At 36.7% G+C, this 20,575-nt stretch overlaps 1 pseudogene; it reads right to left on the minus strand.

Annotated features, from left to right (window-relative positions):
* Positions 1-3,116: 3,116 nt before the first annotated feature.
* Positions 3,117-4,866, minus strand: LOC109449807 (survival motor neuron protein; annotated as a pseudogene).
* Positions 4,867-20,575: the final 15,709 nt, after the last annotated feature.

Genomic DNA, 20,575 nt, shown 5'->3' on the forward strand with positions numbered 1-20,575 from the left:
TAGCAATCAAGGCTCAACTACTACAGGAGGGCACACACAATCCACACAACTCTCCTGGAGCACCCAGCCAGGTAACCAGGGAGACTGTACCACTAGGTCCCAAAGGACACCTACTACATAAGGCCACCGGGCCAAGACTGGGAGACATAGCAGATCTACCTAATACATAGAAACAAACACAGAGAAGCAGTCAAAATGAGGAAACAAAGAAACGTGTCCAAAATGAAAAAACAGGAGAAAAATCCAGAAAAAGAACTAAACAAAATGGAGGCAAGCAACCCACCAGAGACAGAGTTCAAAACAATGGTTATAAAGATACTGAAGGAACTTAGTAAGAACTTCAACAAAGGGACTGCAAGCGTTATAAAACAAAAACAGAAACAAAAAAACATTGAAACCATAAAAACAAAAAAACAGTCAGAAGAGAAGAATACAATAACTGAAATGAAGAATGTATGAGCAGACTAGATGAAGCAGAGGATAGAATTAGTGATTTGGAAGACAAGATAACAGAAACACCCAATCAGAACAGCAAAAGAAAAAAAGAATTTTTAAAAATGAAGATAGTTTAAGAGAACTCTGGGACAACAGCAAATGTAACAACATTTACATCATAGGGGTAGCAGAAGGAGAAGAGAGAAAGCAAGAGATTGAGAACCTACTTGAGGAAACAATGACTGAAAACTTTCCTAACCTAGCAAAGGAATTTGACGTACATGTCCAGTAAGCACAGAGCATCCCAAACAGGATGAACCCAAACAGGCCCACACCAAGAAACATAATTAAAATGGTGAAGGTTAAAGACAAAGAGCAAAGACAAAAGCAAGAGAAAGGCAACTAGTAAGTTATAAGAGCACTTCCATAAGACTGTCAGCTGATTTCTCAACAGAAACTTTGCAGGCCAGAAGGGATTGGCAGGAAATATTCAATGTGATGAAAAGCAAGGACCTACAGTGAAAATTACTCTATTCAGCAAAGTTATCATTTAAAATCAAAGGACAGGTAAAAATCTTCCCAGACAAGAAAAATCTAAAGGAGTACATCACTACCAAACCATTATTACAAGGAAAGTTAGAGGGACTTCTTTAAGACGGAAACAAAAAAATCAAAATTATGAATAATAAAGTGGCACTAGCTACATATACATCAACAGTTACTTTCAATGTAAATGGATTAAACACTACTCAAAAGACATAGAAAAGCTGAATAGAAAAGAAAATAGAAACTTTATATATGCTGCCTACAAGAGACTCAGTTCAGATTGAAAGGCACACACACAGACAGAAAGTAAAGAAATGGAAAAAGACATTTCATGAAAATAGAAATGAAAAAAAAAAAAAAAGCTGGGATAGCAGTACTTACACCAAACAAAACAGACTTTAAAACAAAGGCTGTAAATAGAGACAATGAAGGACCCAGTAATCCCACTTCAGAGTTATTTATCCAAAGAAACCCAAAATGCTACTTCAAGGGGACATGTGCATCCATATGTTCATTGCAGCATTGTTTACAATGGCCAAGATGTGGAGGCAGCCTGGGTGTCCATCGATGGAAGAATGGATAAAGAGGAGGTGGTACATATATACAGTGGAATATTGCTCGGCCAGGAAAGGGAATGGGTTTTGCCATCTGTGGTGGCATGAATGAACCTGGAGGGTGTTGTGCTGAGTGGAGTATCAGACAGAAAAAGACAGATGCAATGTGATTTCTCTTATATGTGGACTCTAAGAACAAAATTAAAAAACAAGACAGAAAGAAACTCATAGATGCAAAAAACATTTTGATGGTTTCCAGATGAGAAGGGGGTTGGAGGAGTGGGTGAAAAAAGGGGAAGGGATTAAGAAGTACAAATTGTTTGTTGCAAAGTAGTTATGGGGAGTTAGGGTATAGCATAAGGAATATAGTCAATAATACTGTAATAACTATGTATGGTGTCAGATAGGTACTGTATTTTTCAGGGTGATAGATGTGTGTGGGTTGGGGATCAGGGTGAAAAAGGTGAAGGCATTAAGAAGTACAAATTGGGAGTTACAAAATAGTCATGGTGATGTAAAGCATAGGGAATATAGTCAATGATATATGGTAATAACTATGTATAATGCTAGGTGAGTACTAGACTAGTCAGAAAGATCCCTTGTTAAATTATATAAATGTCTAACCACTATGACACCTGAAATTAATATAAAATAATATTGAATGTCAACTGTAATTGATAAATTTAAAAAAGGGGGTAAAGAGGAAGGGGAATAAGAGGTCCAGATTTCTAGGTATAATACAAATAAGTCATGGAGATGTAATGTACAACATAGGGAATATAATCAATAATATTGTGACAGTGTGGTACAGTGTCACATGGTTGCTGGACTTATCATGGTGATCACTTCTTTAGGTATATAAATGTTGAATAACTATGGTGTACCCCTGAAATTAACATAATATTGTATGTTAGCCATATTTTTAATAAAATCTTTTTAAAAAGAAAAAGAGAGGAAGCCCAATGGAAAAGAAAGGTATGAATAAGCAATTTACAGAAACGGAAGCCCTAACGCCATAAACATAAAGGCTTATGAGGGTGATGTTCTTACTTGTTAGTTATCAGAGACATGTGACTCCACAATGAGATACCACTTTATAGCCTCAGAATGAGAAAATTTAGAAAATTGTGCTGGTACAAACTGAGAATAAAAGGAAATAAAAACTCTCATATTTCACAGCCTTTCTTACGAGCAATCTAGTTGTAGAACATATTAAAGTTACTTAATGGAATTATAAAGGCATAAACTCTAGATACAGCAATCCTATTTTGTGATATATATTTTAAAACACATACACACGCGCATGCAACAACCTCTTAACCAGGTCAGTTCAAGAGCACAAAGCAGGGTGTTCACCAAATTACTGTTCCACGATTTTGTGATTGGGGTAAATGTGGTAAATACTATGGAATAATACACAAAAATTAGAAAGAACAAAATAGATACACAGGTAACAATGTTAATAGATCTTTTTCTTAGTTTATAAATATTGAACATTTTTATTATGTACTTTTCCAAACATACAGAAAATAGAAAAAAACAGTTCAGTGAACATCCATGCACACACGACTTAGATTCAATATTAGCCATATATGTTTCATGCACACACACATATACACTCTGTTAAATCATTTAAAAATATATTAAGAGACATTATAAAACTTCACTTGTAAATACCCTAGAATGCAAATTTAAAAAGACATTCTTCCATAAAATACAACACTCTTACCACAGCTCATAAAATTAGCAATAATTATCTAATATCATTTAAAATCCAGTTCATATTCAAATTTCCTCAATCCCCAATTCTTTTCAAACCAGAGTCTAATCAAGGAAGTCACACTGTATTTAGTTGCTGGATCTCTTAAGTCACTTTTAATCTAGAATAGTCACCCGCTCCCCACCATTCTTTTTTTTTTTTTTATGACAATGACTTTTTAAAGAAACGAGGTCAGTTGTCTTCTATAACACTCCACATTGTGGAGCTGTCTGATCATTTCTTTTATGGTGTCATTCAATTTTTTGCTCTATCCCCTGTATTTCTGGTAAATGGGAAGGTAGATCTTAAAGGTTTGATTAAATTCCAATTACACTTTTTAAACCTGAACACTTCATAGATAAGACAGTGAATTTCATATAGCATCACAAATCAAAAAGCAAGCCTGGCTGTCTGACCAGTGATACAAAGTTTCACCACAGAGTCTAAGGATCTCTTTATTGGAAAGTATGTATGCTTTTCTTTCCACCACCAACCAACAATTTCATGAGAATTCTAGAGGGATGTAGACAAAACTTTTACCACAGTTTTGGCATCAAAGTGTATTTAATATTGTTTTATATTAACTTTTTCACTTTGTAACATTTCAATTTTTAAATATATGTTTTCCACAAACTATAAAATTTATACAAAGTAAGGTTCATTTTTATAATGATGGTAGCTTACTTCTTAATTAAAATGTTAGCACCTTCCTTCTTTTCTATTTTGTTTGAAACCCATAGAGTAACTGATATGATAGCCAGTCATGCATCAAGAGATTAACGTACATCCCAAAGCATCATCAAGAGAATCTAGACATATGGGAGGTGGTGGGGGAATCACTGGTGGTCTAGAAGGAAAGGAAGGCAGCCAGCATGGCAGGAAGTGTGGTAGTGGCGGTGGTGGTTGGGGGGCGGTGGAGACTGAATTTTAGACCTGGCTTTCCTGGTCCCAGCCTTCATCCTGGCATGGGCGGTGATGGAGGGAGAAAAGGACCCCATGTAGCAGCTTTTGAATTGATGTTATTTGCTTTATTTCCAGGAAACCTGGAGGAGTTCTCATTTTGATCTGTTGAAATTTGGCTTTCCTTTTCATTCTCCTGAGCATTCTGTTCAATATTATTAATAATAGCTACTTCAGAGGTTGGGGAAAGCAGATCAGACAGGTTGGCTCTTCTCTATTTCCGTATCCACTGTAAACCATAACACAAGTTTTTCTCTTAAAATCAGTTGAAGTAATGGTAGCTGGGTAAATGGAGCCGTCTTCGGATCACATAGCAGAACATCTGTCATAAATTTTCCACTGCTTCAAATGGGTTGTAGTACTCTTTTTTTTTTTTTTTTTTGTTTGGCTTTTATTCTTCTTAGCAGGTGTTCTTTTAGGTGTGCTTTTTGGTTTATCTGAAGCTTCAGAAATGCCACCATTGTTTAGAGCAGGCTTACGTGAAGCCACAGGTTTATGGCAAGCTTTTATCAATGCTGTATTATCCCAGATGTCAGCGTCATCCCTCTGGCCTGTGCTGCGCCTCCTGGCTGCACCTCCTGGCCAGGGCACTGCCACCACCACCTCGTCCTCTCATTGCCACTGCGAGACGACTGCCAGTGTAAATAGATCTTTAAAACATAATGTTGAGTTAAAAAAAAAAATAGGTAGAATGCGATTTATAGCCCAATGCCATTTAAGAAATACACATATAACACCACGTATTTTGTAAGGCTCTTAAGAACATATATAAAATATTGGATAGGATGGAGGAGTTCAGATAAGAGAATAGAAAAAGAATAAATGACAAATGCAAAGTATAAAATGTAGTGACGAAAGAGGAAAGTAGGTAAAGAAGTATAAAAGTATAATATAAAATAAAAGTTTGCATGCCCTGCAGTAATCAATAATAACAACGAGCTGAGATCCTCAGGAGAATGATTTCTTTAACAAGGAAAGGGTAGGAGCGACATTCGGACCACCATAAGACAAATAGAGCTTATAGGATATATAAGGCCCAGAACTACAACTGTTAACCGGCAAGCAATCAGGAACTGATAAATCTCTAGGAACCAATTACTGTCTCTGTTTCTCAGGTCATCTCTCTTCTGGCTTTCAATTTGCTGAGTTCTCTCCCATTAGACTACTGTCTTATCCAGTCCTTCATTTTGTATTGTTTTTACTTCTTCATAGTATCAGCTTTTTCATCCTCACTTTAGTTTTGACATGATGGAACATTGCATAAACTCTACATCTGTTTTCTCCATGCGTTCCTCACGCTATTCCCTAGCTCCCCCATGGGCAGCCTTCCCACTACTGTCTCATGCCTTCACATTTCCTACTTCAAATACATCTGTACCCAGTTTAGCATTAGAGATAATACTCCTGGAAATAGGAGGACTGCATAAGCACTGCTCAGGGTCATTATAAATTTGTCCCTGTGGGATTCATTCTTAACTACAACAACATACCACTTGAAGTTCATTGGATGACATTCACATTCTCCTTGTTCTTTAGAATTATTCTAATGATGGCTTTAGGCTAGTGGGTATTTCAGGTACTTGGAGTCACACAGTACAAATGGCTGCCTAGACTTGCACTTTCAATAGAGCTCATGATTAAGACAATTGTTTGGAAATGCATTGAATTTATAGACTAATTTGGAAAGAGTTGATAACTTTAGTTTTAAGTTACTCTGTATATGTATAGCTAGATAGATAAATAGATAGGTAGATGATAGATCAGATAGAGAGAGAGAGAGAGAGAGAGAGAGAGAGAGAGAGAGAGAGAGAGAGAGAGAGAGAGATATTGTGTGTCGTGTGGGGTGGCCTGCGGGGTCTCTGGTCCCGCTCCCCACATAAGAACACAGGATGTGGTGAGGCCAAAAAGGAACACCCACGGAGCCATAGGTAGGGGAGTCATACCATTATAGTCTCACTGGAGGCTGGATACACATGACATGTGACCTGCTGTCTGCTTTTCTGCCTGCCAACCGACTGACTCCACTCTCCATCGCAGCCACGGGCAGTTATATCAGTGGCCAATTGGCTAACTGGCTACAGCTGATGGTCAACTAGCCACAGCCGATGGCCATCTACTACCCGAGCCAGCACCTTTCCACATGAGGCCGAGAGCCTGAAAACTGGTCTCTGGGGCTCTGTCCCCACACTGTGTTTCCCCGAAAATAAGACCTAGACAGAGCATCAGCTCTAATGCATCTTTTGGAGCAAAAATTAATATCAGACCTGATGATGATATGATATATGATATGATATGATACTCAGTCTTATAATAAAATAAGACCGGGTCTTATATTAATTTTTGCTCCAAAAGACTCATTAGAGTTGATGGTCCGGCTAGGTCTTATTTTCGGGGAAACACGGTGAATAGATAGATAGACAGATAGATAGGCATGTATCTTCATTTATTTAGGTATTTTCTATGTCTTTCAATGAAGGTTCAAGACTTGTCTTGTTCATTCATTATTAGGTTAATTCCTATATAATGTAGAGTTGTTTTCCTTCACAAATGACTTATATTCTATTGTACTTTTTGTTTATTTTTGCTAAGCATAGAAAAAATATTGATTTTTATAAGTCGTGAATCTTATTTCTGAGTGAATTCTCCTTCTGTTTCTCTAGATAATTCCTCTAATAAGACATAGTCTCCATCATCATTTTGTTCTTTTTCATTTTGAGTCTTTACACTGGTTCTTTTTTATATTATTATTCATCTTTGAAAGTGCTCAGCCATTTAGTTTAAAAAAAAATAGTAGAGAGTCTTTGATTTGGGTTTTTGCTAACCAAATGCTATTGCCTTAGCCCTAAATTTTTGACATGAAACATGGTGGTGTGACTCATAGAACTGTCATTAAATCCCAACTCTTTGTGTTGTGATCCAGTTTCCCTGCTTCCCCACCCTCTCTCTCCTCATTTGCCCTCTAGAAAGCAACACTGTAGTTAACTGAAATGTCACATCATTAAACTTCCAGACAAAATGGTAGCCTGAACAGATACATACACTCTCCTTCCCTGCATCATCTTTGACAACTAGAAATATTGGGTCAATGTGTTTTAATTCAAACTACGTGTATCTTTTTAAATACAGTATTCTGATTTTACATCGTAAGTGTGATATTGTCTAACAACAAGAATAATGAAAAGAAATATTTAAACTTTTCTCGTTTAAGATTACTGTTAACAATAACATCAGTATTATAATTTGCAACTACTCTATGTACCTTGAATGATAAAGCAACAATTAAATATATTAAGATTTTAGGAACTGTTTTACTTAGGATTCTTCCAGAAGCAGGCCCTGAGACAGGAATTAAAGTGAGAATAGTTTAGTTGGAAAGCACAAATAACACTGTGCTTGATAGGGAAAGGAAGGCAGCCTATAGGGTGGTGCTATTAAACCAGCTACCATAGTGAGAAATTAAAGCTTAATCCCACAAGGAAACTCTGAGAATGCATGCAAAACATATGCCTCAGAACTCGCCAGCTCTATGAAGAAAGGAGCTCAAGTTTTTATATACCTGCTTACAGTGATGGAGAGCTGCCCTCTAGGGATTGTTCATTCATTAGCATTTCCAGTCTGTCATATGTACAGGCAGTTTCCTACAGTTTCAGGAAAAAGGAGCAGATACTGGCAGTTATAAAGGAGCAAGATTTCCCAGAGATACAGATTGGGAACAGCCTGTATCTGCTGCAGTCCATCCCTGGCATTAACCAGATGCCCTCTGTCCCCATGCTGAGTTCACTTCACCTAATTATTGTTCTTCAAAGTGGTAAACAATCACAATTTTTATTTAAAAAGGAAATAAACTTACAACGGGGTTAATATCAATGCGAACTACTGTCTTGGCTGGCTGTTGCAGATGGTCCCAAGGCTACAACTGATATTCGCCATCTCCCTTTTCTAACACACATTATAGATTCTCCTCACTTTTGGACAGCACTTGTGCCCATCTAGGTGGGTTGCTCAGTGGGGTAACCCAGACCTTCCAACCTCAGAAGTCTGCACCTCTGATTACCTTTATCTTGTCAGGATGCTGTTCTTGCACTTCCCTATTCATGGTAATCATTGGCTTTGAAGGAAGTAAGAGGCACCAGTAAATCTCCTAGTTCCAGATAGGTGTCCCTATTTGGTAGCTGTCCCTATTTGGTAGCAGAAATCCTACCTTCTCACAATAATCAAGGTCAAATTACTCCTGTCAATATACTAACCACCGCCCCCTTTCTTTTTTCTTCCAGTCTATTTCTGTGTAAAAAAACAAAAACAAAAACCTATTAAGGGTAGTTTGAACAGTGGTTGCCTTCTTCTTTCTGTCCTATACCTAATGATAATGATGAAACATCTTTTTATGCCTTGGCAAATGTCATACTACTTTCTAACTTTGAATCAGCTTCCAGCATTTTATCCCTTCCACGTTCAATGTGGCGAACTATCTCTGAGAATTCCATGAATGTACAGTTTCTCACTTGCATCCTTCTTTCTGCGATATCTTCGTCCTTTCTGTCATGACCATTTTTCCCATTCATGTCAATAAGGTTGTCTTCACTAAGTTCCTCTGATTAGAGTCTCTTAAACAGCAGTAGTGTCAATATTTCCACAATCAGCTATTTCTTCTTTAACCCCGTGTACGTTCAATTAGAATTTCACTTCTAGCATTATCACTTTTTGTTCCTTTTCTATAGTTTAATTTTTTGGTGGCCAATTTCCCCTTTCAATTATTTTTGTAAAATGTTACATGGCTTTCTCACTGGGACACAAAGAGACAACACAACTATACATTTTCCATCTGTGTATAAACTGAATAACAAATGTTCAGTGACCAATTACCTACAGACTTTGAATAAAGTGACATAATTGGTCATTGATCATAATGTGCATGTGTTATTTATATAGGGATCTGTGCATTGAAGAGCCAGCAGCAAAGTTTGCACTTTATGTGGTTACAGTTAATATGTCTTGGTAACTGAAATTTGAACTTTATTGTTGGAGCACTGGTACTATTTAGCTGAACTGTGGTAACCAAAATTCATGCATATCAGAACCAACTAAAGCAAGGACTGTAAATCCATTCTAACATACCTAGGTCCCTGAGCCTTTTGACTATTCCCTCAATACTTTGCCAAAGCAGTTCCAGCATCTCCACCATCCAAGCAGAAGATTATAACTGACTCCTGGTCTCCTTGCCCCACATCAAATCCTAAGTCATGTGAGAGTACTCACATCAGTAAACCCTATTTACATTCAATTAGAATTTCACTTCTAGCATTATCACTTTCTTTTTCCTTTTCTATAGTTTAGTTTTCTATACTATAGTTTAATTTTTTGGTGGCCAATTTCCCCTTTCAATTATTTTTGTAAAATGTTACATGGCTTTCTCACTGGGACACAAAGAGACAACGCAACTATACATTTTCCATCTATGTATAATCTGAATAACAAATGTTATTAACCGCCCTATTTTGTAAGTCCCGACGCAGCACTCTCACAATTGAATTCTAGGCACACTTTCTTGGTTCCTGACAATATATTATAGATAGTCCTGCAACTCCTCTGGTGAACAATCCCTTTCCTAACAAATCCGAGATAGTGCTTGCCTAGTTGGGTCATGCTGAGGTAGAGCCTAGTTGTGGGCCTCAATACCACAGGGAGAAAATCTTGAGGTAAGTATACTTGCAAGCATATTACCTTACAAAACATCTGCCTCAGGTGAGGAAGGATTGGGTGGGGAGGTGATTGCTATCATCTAGTAAGACAAGTTATCAACTTCTACAGGCCTAGGAGTTCAGGGAGATCTTGGGGAAATTCACTGGGTTACTTCTGCAAGTCCAAGAGTTCATGAAGATCTTCAAGGAGTTGAAGATTCTCGAGTCAATCCATTCTAGATATCAGGGCCCCACTCTTTTCTGGCTCCTAATTTTAAAAAGAGACTTGCCAGAGCTGTTACAATTCTTTGTATTTCTACTACTCTCACAGTCAGATCCTGGATCTAATTTTCAGCATAATCTGTAATCTAGTTTTAGAAGATGAGAGCTTCCTTAAATATTGCCAGAGAGATTTTCTGGCTTTCACACAATTCCCATGGTTCATGACTGGCTAGTTTGAGTGTGTGGTTCTCTTTCTTCAGCACGTTCATGTCATTTAACAGTAAGTGATCAAATCCATAGTCCTGATAATTACCAATGCCACCATCTCTCAAATTCTGGAGATACCACATAAAATGGTGCACCACCCTTCAGCTCATCCCATCCCAATTCAGCACAGTAAGAGTCTTAGTGATTGTAACGCTGTTCCATGCCAGAGCTTATCACCACCCACTTATTACTAGCAATGGGATCTTTCTGCAAACTGGATGTCAAATAATTCTAGAATTCAACCAGAAGATCTGCTTTCTAGAACAACTTGTGCTATCAATTGCCTTAGTTTAAGGTTCTGCAACCCCAAAGCAGACCCAGAGAAAATAATCAAATACAAATATTTATTTGGGAGTAGCAGTAAACAATGGAGGGGAAGGCTGATGTGAGATAGGGAAAAGAAGACAGTCAATGAAGAGTGCATTATGAAACTAAATATTACAGTAGGCAACTGGAGTTTAATCCCTTGGGGAATATCTGGGAATTTATGTAAAATGCATGCCTCAGAATTATCCTGAGGGCCAAAGAAGCTGGAACATTATATACCAATATCTCTCAGTCATTTGTTGAGAACAGCACCCGGGAGTTGTTAATCCCTCAGTATGTACAACCTGTCAGGCTCACAAGGAAAGTGTGGAGAGCCCTCATCCAATACTGGTAGTTGAAGTCAGCCAGAAAGCATAGTGGAAAGACTTCAGGAATCTGAACAAGGCAATACAGCATCTGCTATACCAGACGTCCCTGGTCCTCAGAAAAACAAACTCTTGAACCCTGGTGCAGAGTGGAATTAAAAAATAGTCTCCCCATGAGTCTGGATATAGAAAATTCCGTGAATCATCAGATCACCAAAGAAGGGGGAACATTAGACTGGTGTTATGGCCTGACTTGTGTTCCCTCAAAATTACATGTTGAAGCCATAACCCCCAGTCCCTCAGAATGTGTCTATATTTGGAAATAGGGCCTTTAAAGTGATGATTAAGTTTAAAGAAAGCTGTCAGGGTGGGCTCTAATGCAATCTCACTGGTGTCCTTATGAGAGGAGGCGATTTGGACACACAGTGAGACACCAGGGGCACAAGTACAGGGAAGAAAGACAACGTGAGGAACAGCGCAAAAGCAGCCATCTGCAAGCCAAGGAGAGAGGCCTCCAAAAAAACCAAAACTGTCAACAACTTGATCTTTGACCTTTTGCCTCCAAAACTGTGAGAAAAATATATTTGTATTATTTAAAGCACCCAGTTTGTGGTAGTTTTCCTGGCAGCCCTAGCAAACTGGGATGGCTCCAGGGACGTCATCCCTGTGGATGCAGAATCACAAGAAAAGGACCCTTCCATCAGGCAACTCTATCCTAACCAAGCACTTCTTCCACAAGTGCAATACAGAACTTGTCTTGGAGCTCCTTGCCCTGCCAGACTCTCAGGACCACAGTACTTGTAAGGCTCATTATGCCTTTAATAATACAGAAGTCCATCTTCATAAATGGAATCCAGTCGAAATGACACCACAGATAATCTTGGTCCTTTAAGTATGTCTGATTCACTGCTCCTACATGAACAGAACACAGCTGGCCCAGACTCTGGTCTTCCACTGCATCCTTCAGTCAGAAGTTAGATGCTGCAGAGGATGCCAGGGGACAACTCCTGAAAAGAGGCCTTCCTGTCCCTCTTTCTCCCCTGGAAAGCTACTACAGACCCTCCCAAGAACCATTTCCACCAAGTGATTTCCCTACTGTAGCACACCTTCCACTGGCAACAAGAAATGTCTCTCCACCACGCACTGTATTTTGTCTTCCATCCTACAACCTTAAAAAAGAAGTGAGTCACTTTCAGAGTTGATCCAGCCTTCCAGTAAGATCCAGGACCACAGGAAAACGTTCTTTTCTGTCTCAGCTAAGGTAATTTTGATTTGTTTCTTTTAGTTTTATTGCTGCTAGTTAAGTGAATATACAATGGCTCAAATGGAAACTTGATAGAAGTATAATTCTTAAGATAGTGATTATTGTAATTGGAATCCGATGTCACTTCCACTTTTTATTGTAAATAGTATACATATAGTAAATCTGCTGTTTTTATCAAGTCCAATAAAATAATTCAAACACACAGCGAGAATGTTTTGTCTTCTAAAATATTTTTAATTAATTAATTAATTAATTTTTAATTTTTTCTCTTTTAATTTTATTGCTATTAGTTAAATGACTGTATAATAGCTCAAGTTGAAACTTAATAGATTTATAACTCTTAAAGGTAATGCTTTATAAATGTACATTCTATAAATGTAAATCTTATAAATTATTTCCATTTTATAAGTTTAATTGGAATCCAATTCCAAATGTTTATATTTAAGGCTTAGATAATGTTACTTTAGTATTTTCTCATTGCTATTAACAAGTCTTCTTATTAATCCAGAAACACATCATCTAGTTTCGGTGCTATAGTCAAGTAATTATACAACTGTTCTAGTAGAAGCTTAGTAGAATTATAATTCTTAGGATACTGTTTTATAACAATAAAAGTTGTACGTTTTGTTTATTTAATAGTGAATTTTGTGAGTCAGTGGTTTTATTTTCTTCTATTTTAAATAGTGGAAGTATAGTATTTTGATTGTTGCTGTTTGTATTAGCTTCCTGTAGCTGCTATTAAAAATGACCACAAACTACAACAAATTTATTTTCTCTCTGTTCTGGAGGCTGGAAGGCCCAAATCAAAGTGTCAGCAAAGTCACACTTCATTTGGAGGCTCTGGGGAGAATCTTTCCTTGCCTCGTCCACCTTCTGGTGGCAGCTAACATCCCCTGACTTCCTTGGCTTATGGCCACATCACTCCATTCTCTGCCTATCTTCACACTGCCTTCTCGTCTGTGTGTGCCTTCTCTTCTATGTGTCTATCTTGTCATTGGATTTAAAATCCATCCAGGTAATATAGGATTATCTGTTCATCTCAAGATCCTTAATTATACCTACCAAGTCCCTTTTTCCAAAAATGGTAACATTCACAGGTTCCAGGACATCGGATATAGACATACCTTTTTAGGGGAGCCATTCAACCCACTACAGTATTTTTCAAGTCCCCCATAATGTGAACTGTAGTGAGACTTTTACATGAGTAGTCTAGAAAGTGGAGACATTTGAACCTCAAAGTCTATTTCTGTATACCAAGAGTTGTATTTATTCTGGTTGTTAGATGACTATATTTACCTTTAAAAATAGTTATTATTCTTTGAAAAAATAAGATAGACTAACATTTGTGAAATGAAAAGATAGTAGAGTTGGAAGTCAAAGTATATTTATTTTTTTAAATGTTTGCGTGGATTAAGGACTAAAAAGATGCACACTAAAATGTAAACAGTGGTGCTGGAAGGAGAGAGGGAATTGGAGGATGCGGAAGGATGAAGTGGGAATTTTATATTCCTTCTTTGTACACATTTGCATTAAAGTGCACACACAGTAAAAAAATAAACATACATAAAGAGAAAAAGAGATAGAAATTCAGAATGGCAGAGAGAAAATAAGTACAGGAAGTTGAAAGTTGGTTCAGAAACCACTCTCTAAACTACAAATGCCCCCATGACAGTCCTCTTCTGTGTGGCCCAGGAGCTTCCCCCAGCCAGAGGCAGAACTTCAAAGTAAAGTCCCTACAGATGGAGAGGACTGGAAAGAGAGACCATATTCTGTGAAAATGAACTTCATCTACTTCACGACTTGTCCCAGGGCTTGGGTTAAACTATGGGTACATTCTAATTTTCACAAAGTCTGTTATTCTGGGCCTTAAAGATAAACATTTTGAACTGGATCCCAAATTAAACTCATAAAATGCAAAAAGACCTGATTCATACACTCAAGTCACACACACACACACACACACACACACACACACACACAGCATATATGTTTATGAGACTAAGAATTATTATATTAATCATTAATATGTGTTCAGGGAATAGTTGTAAGAAAACAAAATTCTAGCCAGAACTATGAGTTATGTTCCTTTAGGATTTAGGAATAGAGTGAAGATGTGCATTTTTCCATAACATTTCTCTATTCTTTTAAAACACTTGAAGCATTAGCTGAGCACTAACATGAGAATGTCTGACAGAAAAAAATATTCTACAACTATTTAAAATGTCTTCAGGAGCACAGATTGAATTTCTTCTGATGCATCAAAGTTTGAAATAGGTGAATCTAGCAATGTTACTTTTTCTTTCTTCCAAGAATATCCTTCATGGTTAAATATGTTTTTCCAACTTGTGCTCTAAGCAAACATTCCTTTTCACAGTCCTTCTTCTAAAAAGAATCCATTAAAAGCCTTTATACCATAAAGGTCCAGTCTACATCTTAACTTTTATAAGTCAGATTTTCATGAATACACATAAGGAATTTTGTCAACAGATAAATTATGATGGCTAATGAAAAGTGTCATGTTTTTGGAAGAAAATTTAAAACTGAAGCTGTGTATATCTTATATGGACATCAAGAATCCATAATGTTTTTTTCTTAATAATTGATGTTTATTTTTGTTTCTGTTCATTGCCAGAATTTTTTTTGCAACTAACCAGTATACAAGGAGCCAGGTCATTTCCCCAGAAATATGATTACATTAGTCACTCATTAAATCTTGAATTACTTTTGTTCCAAAGTTTTCTAAGGAACTCATATGATCATCTCTAGATCTAGGGAAGTTAGTCACAAGTCCTAAAGGAATTCACGTTTGCTGAACCAAAAAGAAAAAAAATCAGTAACAGCAAATAGGCTGAAGAAATTTTAACAAAAAGCTTTCCCAACCTATGATAAACATGAATATTTCTACTACAGAATAAATAACCAAAACCTATATTTATAACATCTTATGTAGGATGATCTGTAAATCTCAAGATTAGTATAAATCAGTGATTTACTTGAAGCAGCACAGCTCTAGGTCTAATAGCCACTGGGGTGAGTCTTCAACAAAGGTCACTTTCATTTCACAGACCTGAACTACAGTTCTAAGGTATCTCTGATAAAGTGCTATGCTGCTGGAAATAAGGTCTTTCAAGTAAGGTCTCAAATGACAGTTCTCGTCTCACTGACACGTTGCATTCGCCCTTTTCTCCCATCATATTTGAATCAAAAGCAGCCAAAATTAGGAGATAAATAGTCATGTTGTTGAATATTCATTAGCTCCATCCTTGCCAGCCCTCTCAATGGTATAGTCTATATGTTACTTGTTCCAGAGATCATATAGACAGGAAAAGTACACAGGTAATTGTTAGACTCCAACCCCACAGAAATCTACCATTCCCACCCCAAAAACCAGTACCAGAAAATCCATTTACCATGTTTCCCTGAAAATAAGACCTACCCTGAAAATAAGCCCCAGTTAAGATTGTCAGCCAGACAGACGCATTTAGTACCTTATGACGATGTTCCAGAAGATGACATGACTGTATTTGAATAAATGTAAATTGTTCTGAATAAAAAACTAAGACATCCCCTGAAAATATGTCCTAATGCTTCTTTTGGAGCAAAAATTAATATAAGACTCTGGCTTATTTTCGGGCAAACATTGGTAGCTCCACACACAGAGAATAGGATTCAGAATCAGTTCACCCACTGCATTACCAGATCAATTTTCTATCATACTTTTCTTCCTAAAATTTCAAAATTGCCTTTAATTAATTAAAAGTATTAATTAATTCCTACCTTTAATTCCCAGAAATGAACTCTAAACATAATAAAAACAAAACTTTGTTTCATAAAGAAATAAGACTAGCCTTGTCCCCAGTTTGTGTAGTTGTCAGCAGCAAGTTTAGAACTAAAAGGTGCCATGGGAAATTAGAGCAACAGTAAAAGGAAGTCAAAGCAACTTTCAACATACTTGATGGACTCTTAAGTCATGTTACTCATAAGCAGTGAAGAGTCAATGGAATTCAGAAAATCCTTGTAACTTTGAGTTTTGTTTTCATCACTGTGCTATGGAGAAGAGAGTTTTGTTTTCACTGAGTTCTGGCCTCACTAGAATGTGTTTAATTTCTTTCTAGCAGTGGTAAATGACAATGAAAATCTAAACCCTGCCTTGGAGGACTCTTAACTTCTAGTTTTCACTGTAACATATAAATCTTACAAAATAAACTGTGCTACAGTGTATTCCAGCTAGCCTTAGTTGCCTCAAGAAGCCACAACAGCTGTGTGAACTCCTTAATAAATTTGCCCCATTTGGTAGAAGGAGAGGTTAAAGGCTACAATAAACAATGCGGAGGGCTGGTGTGGCTAGAGGAATTTTGTTCCCTGCACGAAACACGAAGGCCCAGATGTCCAGTTGCCCAATACACCATTCCCCACCTAGTCCACACAGTTCTTATAAAGACTTTGCTGAAACAGTCTATATTCATCTTGAGAACAGACAACACAGAAAAGAAGACTATGGATCTTTTCAAGATTTGGATTACAAAGCACAATCGGTAACCACAAGATTGCCCTGAGGATCCGAAAGTCAATTTGGGGAATATAATCAATAATGTTGTAAAGATTTTCTAGGGTATCCGATGGACACTTGTCTTATCAAGGAGACCACTTCAGGGATGCTGTAGATGCCTGATCACTGCACTGTACACCTGAAGCTGAAGCTGAACAATAATGAACTATAATTTTATATATAGTCACAAGAAGTGGAGTACAGCATAAGGAATAGAGACAGTGGAAATGTAATGGTTATATGCGATATCAGAGGGGTAGTAGATTCGGGGAGGGAGGTTATCACATTGCAAAGGGTATAAATGATAAATGTCTAACTACCACAGTGTTTTGCACACATGAAACTAATAAAAAAAATTTTTAGACACTAAAAAATGATTTGAGTTTGATAACTCAGGGCAATTTGCCCTTGAAGAGCAAAATTATCTCTGTATTTATGATATGGAATAACACATTAAGATACTTAGGAAATGAGGAAAATGCTAGGACCTTGGAAGGTTTTTTTAATAGAAAAAGATAAAGTCTGTTTTTATAGCTTAATTTTTGCCCTTTCTCACATCTTTTCAAGCAGTTGGCTTACAATGAATTTTCCCCAAAGAATTATACTTATCTAAGAAAACCATCTGAATTCCATTAGTGAGGCAAGCCCCAACAAAGATTAAGACAACCAACTGACATCAGGATATCATATGCTATGAAGGAAAGGGAATAAAATTCACATTGACCCAGAGAATCATAATACACATCCATTATATACTGTTTAAGTTGAATACTGCAAGGAAAAGTTACAGAGTAACAATTTTATGTAAAATACAGGTTATTAGCCCAGTATTCAGTCTTGTCAAGTGAGTATACGAGTATATTACAGGAGAGTTAACAGAGAAATAAATGGCTAATAAAACTTCCATTTCTTGTAGTTTTAAAAATTAAAATGAATTGTCAAAAGGCTGCTTTTCATCCTGTGTAGAATATATCTGTATGATAATTTATGAATGAACACTCATTATTCAGATTTAGAGCCCTTTCTGCATCAGCATCAGATTCACACCAACCAAATGCCTCAGTGAATGCTTTTTTCTCAATACTCTATACCAGGAGTTCACAAATTAGGCCCTGCCCCAGCCTGTTTTTGTAAATAAAGTTTTAATGGAAAACAGTCATGTCTATTCAGTTATATATTTTTATGGTTGCTTTTGAGCACAGATTAATAGTTGCAATAGAGACTTTATAGTCCAGGAAGCCTAAATGAATTACTAACCCCCTACTTTAACAAAAAGTTTGCCTACTGCTGTTCTATACCCATTCTACCTTCCTTTTCTCTCCCAATTTGACTCTCATTTTCTATTGAAATACATATTTCTAACACCTTATTTATTATAAACCCTGATGATCATTCATTATACTTTCAGGTTTTGGCTTGGAAAAGACTTTTAGTAGATTATAGTTCTTTCCAAGGAACTATAAATTGCTGTTAGCTTCCATAACATAGGCCTTACTCTTTATTCTCCACCAATTTTACATTTACCCACTTGCACTTTCCTGGTGCAGCCATATAGGGTCATGCAGGTTATCAGTTGCACAAAAGAACCCAGCAAAGGGGATGAGGCCAAAAGCAGCTTGTTTACCATGTGACAAGCCATAACCCTTGGCACAAGGTCACATCCCTCCAAAAGAAAGGGCACTTTTATTTTAAATTGTGTTGACCTAAAAAAATAAATAAACAAACAAACAAAAAACACCAGTTCAAGAGACAAAGCATTTATTTGGGATCTAGGAATTGCAATTCAGGGGACACAGATTAAGAAAGATACTCAAATAATGTCCCAGTTACAAGAGAGGGAATTGGGGTTTTTTAATGGAAAAAAGAGGAAGATGAGGTAAGTTGTTTTTAAGAATTCATTGTTGCTGACAAGCAAAGCTAGTTTTGTAGTTCATCAATTGGTCAGGTGAAGTCGTCAATAGGAAAAAGTTGAATTTTACCAGTTCTTTCAACAAGATATTCTTGTTTTCACTGACTTTTTGGAATGTTGATGGTTTGGCCCAGTTCAAATGTTCGGCAAACAGGACATGCAAGGCAGTTCCTCTGGAGGAGATGTAGGAAAGGCGGAGCAAATAATGGTTAAAGGGAAGAAGAGAGGTTCTCATGGAAAATTAGGAGGAAAGTGAACGATGAGAATTAAAAGAAAGGTTTGGCTATGAAAAGAAGAGCTTGGATAAGGGGTGTGAAAGGAAGTTTGAGATGACAAACATGAGTTAAAGAGAAAAGAAAAATGAGAAATGGAACCATAGTTGTGACTAGCTAACAAGTAATTAAAGAAATTGTTTTATTTTGTCTTAAAATATACAATTACCCCCAACATAAAATGCATGATAGCAGAGCTGAAAGAATTTCTGTAGAGATCAATGTTAGAATTCAAGGATTTAAATATTTAAATATTCATAATAGGAAATTAAAATAAAGAATAATGCATAAAACTAAATTTGCATTTTGTGTTTTTCTCAAGAAATCTTTAATGTTATACATTTGGATTCTTTATATAATTTAACTCTCTTGAAATAAATACATTATAATTCTGATTATTCAAAGTATTATATTGACTTACTAAAAGATTTTGAAACTTATTTATGGGTAACCAGTTAGAAAGTGAAACGTTTGAAAAAAAAAAAAAAGGAATTAACCCGAAGCAATTCTACACTACACATTACAAAGTGATTATCTGACTCATATACTTGGGTTTGCTTTAAGTCAAAACATGAAGTGTTTCCTGAAGTGACTAATAAATTAGATGACTATTCTAAACCCCATGTTGATAGAAATATTAATGATAAAAAATAGTGAACACAAATACACCCAACAATTTGCAGAGAAATTTTATGGGGAGAATTCCCTTTCTTTAACACATTCCTAGATTTTGCAAGGTTTGAAGTGGGCCTCTCCTAAAAAAACCACCTTTCTTTTACAGGGGGCTCTCCTCTAAAATATGTCTCCTCACCATTGAAATCATACAATACTGTATATGACCTGAATAGAGTGATGACATTTCAAGACCAATCTTAGCATGATATCACATCCAAGAGAATTAAAAGTTGGACAAAAAAAAAAAAAAAGTTGGACAAAAGTTGTATTGTTTTTGGTTTTGTCTTGAATGTTTTGTTGTTGTTTTTTTGGTTTTTTGCTGCACAACAAATTATAACAAACTTAGCAGCCTAAGGCAACACCTATTGAGAGCATTTCACTCCAAAGTAGCAGAATATACAAGATTGTACAATTAAGTTTGCAACTCATCCTAGAAAAAGTGCTACCTACCTCACTGCTGAGTATCACTACAGTCACCTTCCAAGTACTCCCCATTGGGAAGATATGCACCAATGCCAGCACCTAGTCCACCCATCAAAACAATTTTGGAACTCTTTTTCTGGAATGGCCATCAGAGCTGTCGTCGTATTATCCTTGATGTCCTGAATGTCATCAAAATGTCTTTCAATATTTCAATATTTCCTTTATATTCAAGTAAAGAAAGAAGTCATTGGGGGCCAGATCAGGTGAGAAAGGGGTGTGTTCCGATACAGTTATTTGTTTACTGACTAAAAACTCCCTCACAGACAGTGCCCTGTGAGCGGGTGCATTGTCATGATGCAAGAGCCATGAGTTGTTGGCGAAAATTTCAGGTCGTCTAACTTTTTCATGCAGCCTTTTCAGCACTTCCAAA

This window comes from Rhinolophus sinicus, linkage group LG04, assembly GCF_036562045.2.
Source record: "Rhinolophus sinicus isolate RSC01 linkage group LG04, ASM3656204v1, whole genome shotgun sequence".
Taxonomy (NCBI): Eukaryota; Metazoa; Chordata; class Mammalia; order Chiroptera; family Rhinolophidae; genus Rhinolophus; species Rhinolophus sinicus.